This window comes from Glycine max, chromosome 19, assembly GCF_000004515.6.
Source record: "Glycine max cultivar Williams 82 chromosome 19, Glycine_max_v4.0, whole genome shotgun sequence".
Taxonomy (NCBI): domain Eukaryota; kingdom Viridiplantae; phylum Streptophyta; class Magnoliopsida; order Fabales; family Fabaceae; genus Glycine; species Glycine max.
In genome coordinates this window covers 15,996,670-16,005,723 of record NC_038255.2, presented here as the reverse complement: position 1 = coordinate 16,005,723, position 9,054 = coordinate 15,996,670, and positions in this window count along the sequence as shown.

Genomic DNA, 9,054 nt, shown 5'->3' with positions numbered 1-9,054 from the left:
TCCCCCAGCGAGGTCATGCCATCGTGACGTAGGTAAGTATACATATGGTTCAACTGATTTCTGATACCATCTATTGTTTGCAGGAATCGCACCCACAAAGACACCCAGTGGACCCGGAGAAGTCCAACAGGGCCCTGGGGTTTCCAACTCTGGTTACGGGCCTCTGTAGTCCTACAGGGTGCCCGTTCCCCCCGACAAGGTCACGTCATCATGACATAGGTAAGTATGCACATCGCTCAACTGATTTCTGATTTCATCTATTGTTTGTAGGGATCGTGCCCGCAAGACACCCAGTGGACCCGAAGAAGTCCAACAGGGTCTTGGAGTTGTCAAGCTCTAATTACGGGTCTATGTCAGTTCTACGGAGTACCTGTCACCTCTTGCAAGGGCATCAGGCCCCCTACTAATCGAGCTTTCATCAAGAAGTACTGCATCCCCAGGCAGGCGCAAGGCGAAACACCACAGCAGCCTGGGGATGGCCAGCAGCGGGCAACAGACACACCGCCATCACCTCTAGAGTTCACCTCAGCTCATCCACAAAAAGGTTATAGCGTTGCTGACGACCCATGGCCGACCAATAGGCAACCAAGTCCAGAGCCAAAGGTAAGCAAAGTACTAGTCCGTGACCGACAAGCCATCAAGCGTCCAGCTCAAGACGTTAAAGAAGCGCTACTAGGAGGCAGCCTAGTGACTTTTAAATCTCTGCTTGTTATTTGATCACCTTTGTTTCTCAGGTAATGGTAGGACACACCTAGTTGCTCATGATCCTAGGAACTTAAATAAAATGAGCACAAGCTCAGAAGGTAGTCATACCCAACAAAATATATATATATATATATATATATATATATATATATATATATATATATATGTATATGTATGTTTAGGTAGAAAGATACCTTGGATATGCATGTATGTAGCAAAAAATTTTTTTCACAAAATATATATATGTATGTTTAGGTAGCAAGATACCTTGGATATGCATGTATATAGCAAAAATATCTCACAAAACATATATATGTATGTTTAGGTAGCAAGATACCTGGGACACGCATGTATATAGCAAAATACTTCACAAAAATATATGTATGTTTAGGTAGCAAAATACCTCATGGGAAAAAAGAGAGCAAAATGAGAGCGAGCAAGAAAAGAATAAGAAGAAAAAAAATATAGAAAAAAAAATATAATAAAGGTTGTCTAGCTAAAAAAACAACATGCTTTTGAAAAGAGATGACTTCCAACTTTTCTTTGAAAAAATTTGCTGATCATAACTAGTTTTTGAAAGAATGTGTATACACCTGAAGGGTGAATGCTGTGAAAATTTTCCCGGATGCCCAAAATGGACTCGAATGAATGCACAAATTGATAAAAGAACGTATTTTGGAAACACCGGGTTAACTTAAATAGGGAAAATGAATCCTGAGCCCTAGTGTCACATGACCATAAAAAACTTGATGCTTGAGTATCCACATAGGTGCATGCATGACCAGTTTTGCATAAAATTTCCTAATCATCATTGTTGCATGTGTATCATGGAAATAATGTGGGACGTCCCCTTTATCCCCGAACCGCTGGCCAAACCCTGACATATATCGTGACCAGCCGTTCTACAAGCCTTGAGCCAAAATCCCAACTTATCATAAATCTTGACCCACGGTGAGAATGTCAATCCTTGCCCTCGGAAGAAAACACAAAGAGAAGGAAAATTCCCAATCCAAGAAAGGGAGAAGACACAAAAAAAAAAAAAAATTCCCAATCAAAGAGTGGGAGAAAGCAAAAAATAAAAGAAAGAAAAATTCTCGATCAAGGATCGGAAGAAAACAGAAGAAACATGCAGAAAGGTCTTTGGACCAGACAATATCTGAACAGTACAGAATTGTCACCAAGAAAAAGGAGACCATGACCCAAAGTGGCCCTCTCCCTTTGATTGCCAACCAAAATCTTGTGTGTTAGCGACTTTCTCGCCCCGCATTAAACAAAAACAGAAAAGGAAAAGACCCAAAAACACTCAAAGCCAAATTTCCCACCAAAAGAACCCATTCCCAAGGAAAGTCCTATTGATCCATGATCATACATATAATCTTTGATTTGATAGGAAATGATTTTCAAAGTCAAGTCATGACATATCTATGGTTAGGAATTAGGATAAAACACTTACCTGTGTGAGTTTGATACACTTTGAGTGATTTTTTCCTATCTTTGTTGGACCCAGTGTTTCCTCTAAATGGTCGTTTAGAAATGAAATGCTAACATCCAAAATCTCATTTATGGTTATGAGAAAATTTCATCAGCATACTCTCCTTCCCCGATAGACACATTGTTTTTCATCCAAAAAGCATATGTTGCTCTGATCAGTTGGAAGTTTTGTCTCTTTACTAAAGCATGTTCGCATTTTGGTGAAGAAAACACCGAGACTATTTTTAGTCTCACAGTTGTCAAGAACTACGTAGGTCTGAGTTCCTCATCACAAATTGAGGATACGTAGGAGCAAAAGCCCTGCTTTTGTCAACCACCCCACTTTTTGCTACCGTGACCCAAGAGTCCGGTGGCATGCGGAGCTACATGATTGGGAGATCCCTAGATCCGTATTTCTTTTTATGTTATGTTTTTGTTTCCATTTTTTCCTGTTACATATCATCTTATTTTTGTTTAACTAAGGGACTAACGTTTGTTTCGTGTTGATTGCCTTTTGTTTTGTACATACATATTGTTTGAGTCGTTATGTTAGTACTTGTTTCGTTGTTGTCAACAGTGTTTTTTAAAATCCCGGAGGCCCCTGGGGAGGTATTTCAGCTGTTTTGGGTTAAAAAAATTGTTTCCGTGAAGAAAATCCAAGCCGAGGTGCTTCCGTAACGCTTCCGAGAGGTTTCCGTAAGCAAGTCCGTGAAGGTTTTCCTCCGTTATTCATCGTTCTTCATTTTGTTCAGTCTTCAACGGGTAAGTACCTCAAACCGAACTTTTCAATTCATTCTATGTACCCGTGGTGGTCCACATTTTGTTTCATGTGTTTTTATTCTCGTTTTCATTCGCTTTCTATACCCCCTTTTGACGTGCTTCAGTCATTTATTTAAGTCATTTCGCGCCTAATCTAAAAATAAAATAAATTTCCACCGATCATTTGAAATGTAGTATTCGTTAATTTCTGTTAAAATGAATTCCGACCGTTCGGTTGTGCCGTAACCACGTTGGAAATCAAAAAAGAGGTAAAATAATAATATAATAATCAAAAAATATCTTTTGGTAAAATGAAGCACAAAAATCAATTGGACGTTTTCTCTTTGGGATTTCTCATTCTTAATTGAATTGACTAATAACTAAAGTGAAACAAAGGCTAAAATCAACTCGCCTAGTCAAGCTCGTCCACAAAAAATAGGATTTGAAAGTTTTATCTCAGCTTTTCTTACCAAGTTAAATGGATCATTTTTAAAGGCCCAACACCTTTAAGTGATCACCTTTCAAGTAAAAAGAATCGTTTGATTCACGCCTAAGAAAGAACTACGTAGGCCTGATTTCCTCTTCGATGGAGGGTACGTAGGAGCAAAAGCCTCGCTTTTTTCGACCTCAAAAAATAAAAAGAAATAAAAGTTAAGGTAATACAATTTCCACGATTCTAAAAAATAGGCTGTTGTCCTTTGAGACAAACGTGAGAGGTGCTAATACCTTCCTCAAGCGTAAATACAACTCCCGAACTTAGAATTTTCATTTTGACTGGTTTCCTTCGGTTTTTCCGACGTTTTCCACAAATAAACGTTGGTGGCGACTCCGCGCATCTTTCCTCCTTTGGAAGGCGCACCCGTGAGCCCCGCCCTCGCTCGCCCGCAAAAGGGCACGTTGCGACACCTGTGTATGCGAATCATGAAGATGTTGGATGCATGGGTGATTTTACAAAAGAGGGTTACACCACTTAACACATTCATCATACCACCTATCTTAGGAATTTGGTGCTTTATAATACCTATTTTGGGCACCAACAAAGCACAAGGATTTAAGTTCTTACGAACAAAACCCTCATCCAACAACTCCTTTACTTGAGGAATAACCTCAAGCTCTAGAGGTATGGCAGTGCTAACAAGTGTCCTTTTACAAATGAGAAGATGTGGAGGTTGTCTAAGAAGGGAAGTTTCTTTAATGTTTGTCTTTATTGCAAAATAACTTTCCTTCTTAGCTAACCTCATGGAGGAGACACTTACCTCCTTACACTCCTCCTTAACCATTAAAGGTTGTTCTTCTTTTCTTTTTCTATTCTTTTCCTCAATCCATTTGAGTTTTATTTGCACTTGATCCTTAGCTACCTGTGAAGGTGTTTGAGGATGCAACACAAATTTAGTGCCAAGATGGGTGAGGGTAATCTCATTTGTTAGGCCATTGTAAATGATCTTCAAATCAAATTGCCATGGCTTTCCTAAGAGAATATATTCGGGCTCCATCAGAACTATATCACAATTAACTTCATCCTTATATGTCTCAATGGAGAAAGGTACCTTCACATGTTGGTTAACTATCATTTCCCCTTGCTCATGGAGCCATTGAAGTTTATAAGGTTTTGGGTGGGGAATTGATGCAATTCTACCCCTAAGGGCATTAGATAGAAGACTCCAAGAAGATTGGGCAAGAGATGCAAGAGAAGGCCCTAGGGTTCTCATGAGCCTTAGGGTAGATTTCGGGCCCATGGGCTAAGTATGAGCCCACTTATCTTTGTACATATTAGATTAAGGTTTCATTATTTTTGGGCCTTGTACTTAGGGCTCCATAATGTAGGTAGGGTACCCTAGAAATGTAGGATTTTTCAGCCCTTGTATTTTAGGGCACCTAGACTAGTTTTTGTATTAGGGGTAGTTTTGTAATTTAATATGCATTAAGTGAAAATTTGATGTGTGTTGGAAAATAAATTGAATTGAATTGGGGGAATCCCAATCCAATTAAATTTTAGAGGGGGAGGTGAGCATTTGCTTGCTACACCCCATTGCCACATCGTATAGTCACACTTTGTGCATGTCCTTCATGCTTTACATGCCTCATGACACCTAAGCACACTTAGTGGATAGTCTTTGACTTGATCTTGGATTAGTGGGCTAAACCATAGCTAAAATTCACTAATCATAATTAGTGAAATTTTGGCTCCACAAATTCAATTTCAAATTCAAGTATAATTTGAGTAGAAATTCAAATTTCCCTCCAATTTTGTGTGACACTTAGGCTATAAATAGAGGTCATGTGTGTGCATTTTATCAACTTTGATCATTGGAAAATTAAACATCAGATTTCAGAGCTCTTTTAGAGTACAAAATTTTGTGTTCTTCTCTTCTTCTCCCTTCTTTCATCTCCTTCTTCCTCCAAGCTCTTATCCATGGCCTCCTATGGTGGTGAGCTTCTTCTAGACTCATCTTCTCCTTGAAGTGGCATCTCCTCTCTCTCTTCCTTCTCCATTCCATTGCTATTCATCTTCCAAGAAGGAAAGGAATCCATTGATGAAGAAGATCCTAGGCCTACAAGCTCCAATGGAGCTTACATCATGTGGTATCAAGAGCATCTTCATCTAGGTGATGTTCTTTTGCTTCCTCTATCTTTTTGTTCGGTGAATTCTCTTTAATTCCTTGTTCTTCATCTTATTCTCCATGTATATCCTCCATTGTCTTTTGGTTTGGTGCTGTTTAGAATAGATTCAAAAAAATAAACCGATTAAATCTTAGATCTACACTTGTTCTTGCATTTCTATGGTTCAAATTTTGTAGATCTACTCTTGAATCATGTTTTTGTGTTGATTTTAGGTTCTATCATTTTTCATTCATAATATTCTTGTTCTGAAACTTTAGATCAAAATTTTCTTCCAAAATATTGATCAGAAGAAAAAAACACAAAAATCTAAGTGTAGATCACTTAATCCATGTTGTCTTAAAGTCATGTTTAGTCATAGTAATTGTCACATTATGTTCTAAGTTTGTGTTGAATTTTTATTTTGCTGATTGAATTCTTGATACATTTGTTGATGTATTCTTGTCATTCTTAGCCTATCTTTTGAATTTTGAGTCTAATTCATGCATGTTATTTAGTTCATAACATGTTCTAAATCAATTCCTAGTAGTAGTCTTGTTGTTGAACTCTTTTTTTTTATGTTTTCTAAGTTTCCTACATGATGCCTATGATGAAGTTGAGTTGTGGTGCTGAGTTGTGGCTGGATTTGTGAATCAAAATAAGTCTTAAGCTCTCTTGAATTGTGTTATTCAAGATAATTGAGCATAAGAAAACAAAAATTGTAACTATCCAAGCCTTAAGCAACATAAACACTACTCTTGATTTCTAGGTTGAAATCGCTGGTGCTGGCAGCTTGTACATACAAATTTGTATAAATTACTGGGAATTGGTCACTACGTTTTTTGAGCTGAAATGTTTACTGAATTTTCTAGACATCCAAAATTATGAAAAAAGAACCAAGAAATTTGGATTAAAGGAAAAAATAATAAAAATCACACAAGTTGCCAGAAAAATCAGTGTCCAGGAAAAAAAAAGTGAAAGGGAAGTGAGCTTGTTGTTTTGGCTCAAAATTTGTTCTATAATTGGTGCCTATTTTATAACAATCCTAGTTATGAAATTTCAATTGAAAATTAGTGTGAATAAAAAAGTTCCGAAAATAGAGATTTCTTGAGTCTTTTTATTGTTGTTTTTTTTTACTTTACTCTAGAGTCATTCTAAGTTTCTCTTTGAGTCCTAGCTTGCTTTTATGTGTTTTTCATTGTTTTAATTGTTGATAAATCCCTGAAAATTTGTCTTGTTAAAAATCTATTGGTTTAGCTTTCATTTCATTTTTTGGGTCTTTGGTTATTGTTTGTCTCTTTGTTTCCTTGTTTGTGAGTTGCCATATAGGGAATTGGAAAGGAGGATTGGTGCCATCCCTTGAAGAATTTGAGTCAAGAAGCAAGGGGAAAACCACCTTAAGAGCTATTGGACTAAGAAGCACTTCAAATTGAGTTAATCACCAAAGAGAGAACAACCACCAAAATTGAGGGCCTTGGTTAATTTTGTAATTGACAATTTACTTACATTCATTGCTTTCAAATTTTGTAACAAAAAGGCCTTACATTTGAAGTAAGCTGGGAGCCTCCAATAGGTTACCCTACTTCCATTTGTGTGTAATAATATTAGGCAATTTTCCCTTAGGATTGTGAGTGTTTTGTTGGGAACCTTAAATGTGGTCATCCAAACACTCTTAGGATTCGCCTAGTTTACATTTCTTACTTACTTTCATAGCTTATTTCCTTTACCTTCCATTGTCAAACCACCTAGATAGCTTGCCTTTTTGCCAATTAGTTTTTACCTTATCTTTCACACCTCTTTTAGTGTTTATTTTGGCTAGTTTCAACCATAGTTTCTTTTACCTTTTGTTTTCTAACCCCCAACAAGAAAGAACCATAACTTAGGAACCAACATGAGTCTTCATTCTTCATCTAGTGTTAATGGTGAGGGTTCTACTCCTAAGGACCCCTTTTATAAGATATTAGATGAGTTGAGATCCCTTAATTTGTGGAAAAAAAACAAGAGAGAAAAGAAAGAGGTAAAAAAAGAGTGGAAGAAATAAGTCAAGATGAAAGAGAGAAAATAAGAGAGGAAGGAAGAACAAAAATAATGAAAGAAATGAAAAGAGAAAAACATGCCTCCTATAGTAGCCATGACTCTTTCAAGAGTTTAAGTGAAAAACTTAGCGACTATTATAGAGGGCATCATAGTTCACATACTAAACATCACTCCCAAAGAAGAGAAAAGGATAGAGCCTCAAGAGGTTAACATTAGCCTCCCATGTTTCCATTGAAAAGTTAATGTTGAGGACTACTTAGATTGGGAAATGAAGGTTGAGCAATTCTTTGCTTGCCATCATATTAGAGAAGAGAGAAAAGTTCCATTGGCTACCCTTAGCTTTCAAGGGTATGCCCTCTATTGGTGGACTTCCCTTGTTAGGGAACAAAGGATTCATGGGGATCCTCTAGTAGAGTATTGGAATGATCTTAAGAGTGCCCTTAGGAAGAGGCACATTCCCTCTTACTATGAAAGGGAACTTATGGACAAGCTCCAAAGGCTTAGACAAGGGAGTATGAGTGTTTAAGAATGTAGACAACAAATGGAACTACTCTTTTTAAGAGCTGGACTTGTAGAAGGAAGCTTCATGATGATGAACCAAGAAATTTCGATGATGCCAAAAGTCCAAGTGATTGATTCAAGACTTCAAGATCATGATCCAAGAATCCAATCCAAGATTCAAGATTCTAGAGAAGAAATCAAGAAGCAACAAGTCAAGACTTCATATAGGATAAGTATTAAAAGAATTTCTCAAAAACCAAATAGCACAATTTTGTTTTACAAAAGAATTTTCTCAAATTTTCTAAGTTACCAGAGTGATTACTCTTTGGTAATCGATTACCAGTTATTAGTAATCGATTACCAGTGACCAGTTTGGTTTTCAAAATGTTTTCAAATAATTTATAACGTTCCAAAATGATTTTCAAATAGTGTAATCGATTACACTATATTAGTAATCGATTACAAGTGAATCTGAACGTTGGAATTCAAATCCAATTGTGAAGAGTCATAACTTTTCATAAAACACATTGTGTAATCGATTACACCTTTGTGGTAATCGAATACCAGTGAACAACTTTGAAGAAAAAGTTAAGAGTTATAACTCTTAACATGATTTTCTCAAAAGTCATAACTCTTCCAATGGTTTCTTTGACCAGACATGAAGAGTCTATAAAAGCATGACTTTGGCACACGTTCAAGAGGTGTGTGTGATATTCTTCCAAACAATTCTTTTTCACAATATTTCTCTAACCATTGTCCATTGATTTTTCTTGCCAAAAAGCTTTCTAAACTTTGTTTTTCTGCAGAAAACAAAAGTGTGCCATCTTTTCTTCCTTCTCCCTCTTGCCAAAAGATTCAAAGGACTAACCGCCTGATAACTCTTTTGATTCTTCCTTCTCCCTCTTGCCAAAAGATTCAAAGGACTAACCACCTGAGAATTCTTTTGATTCTTCCTCTTCCCTTTAAACAAAAGATTTCAAAGGA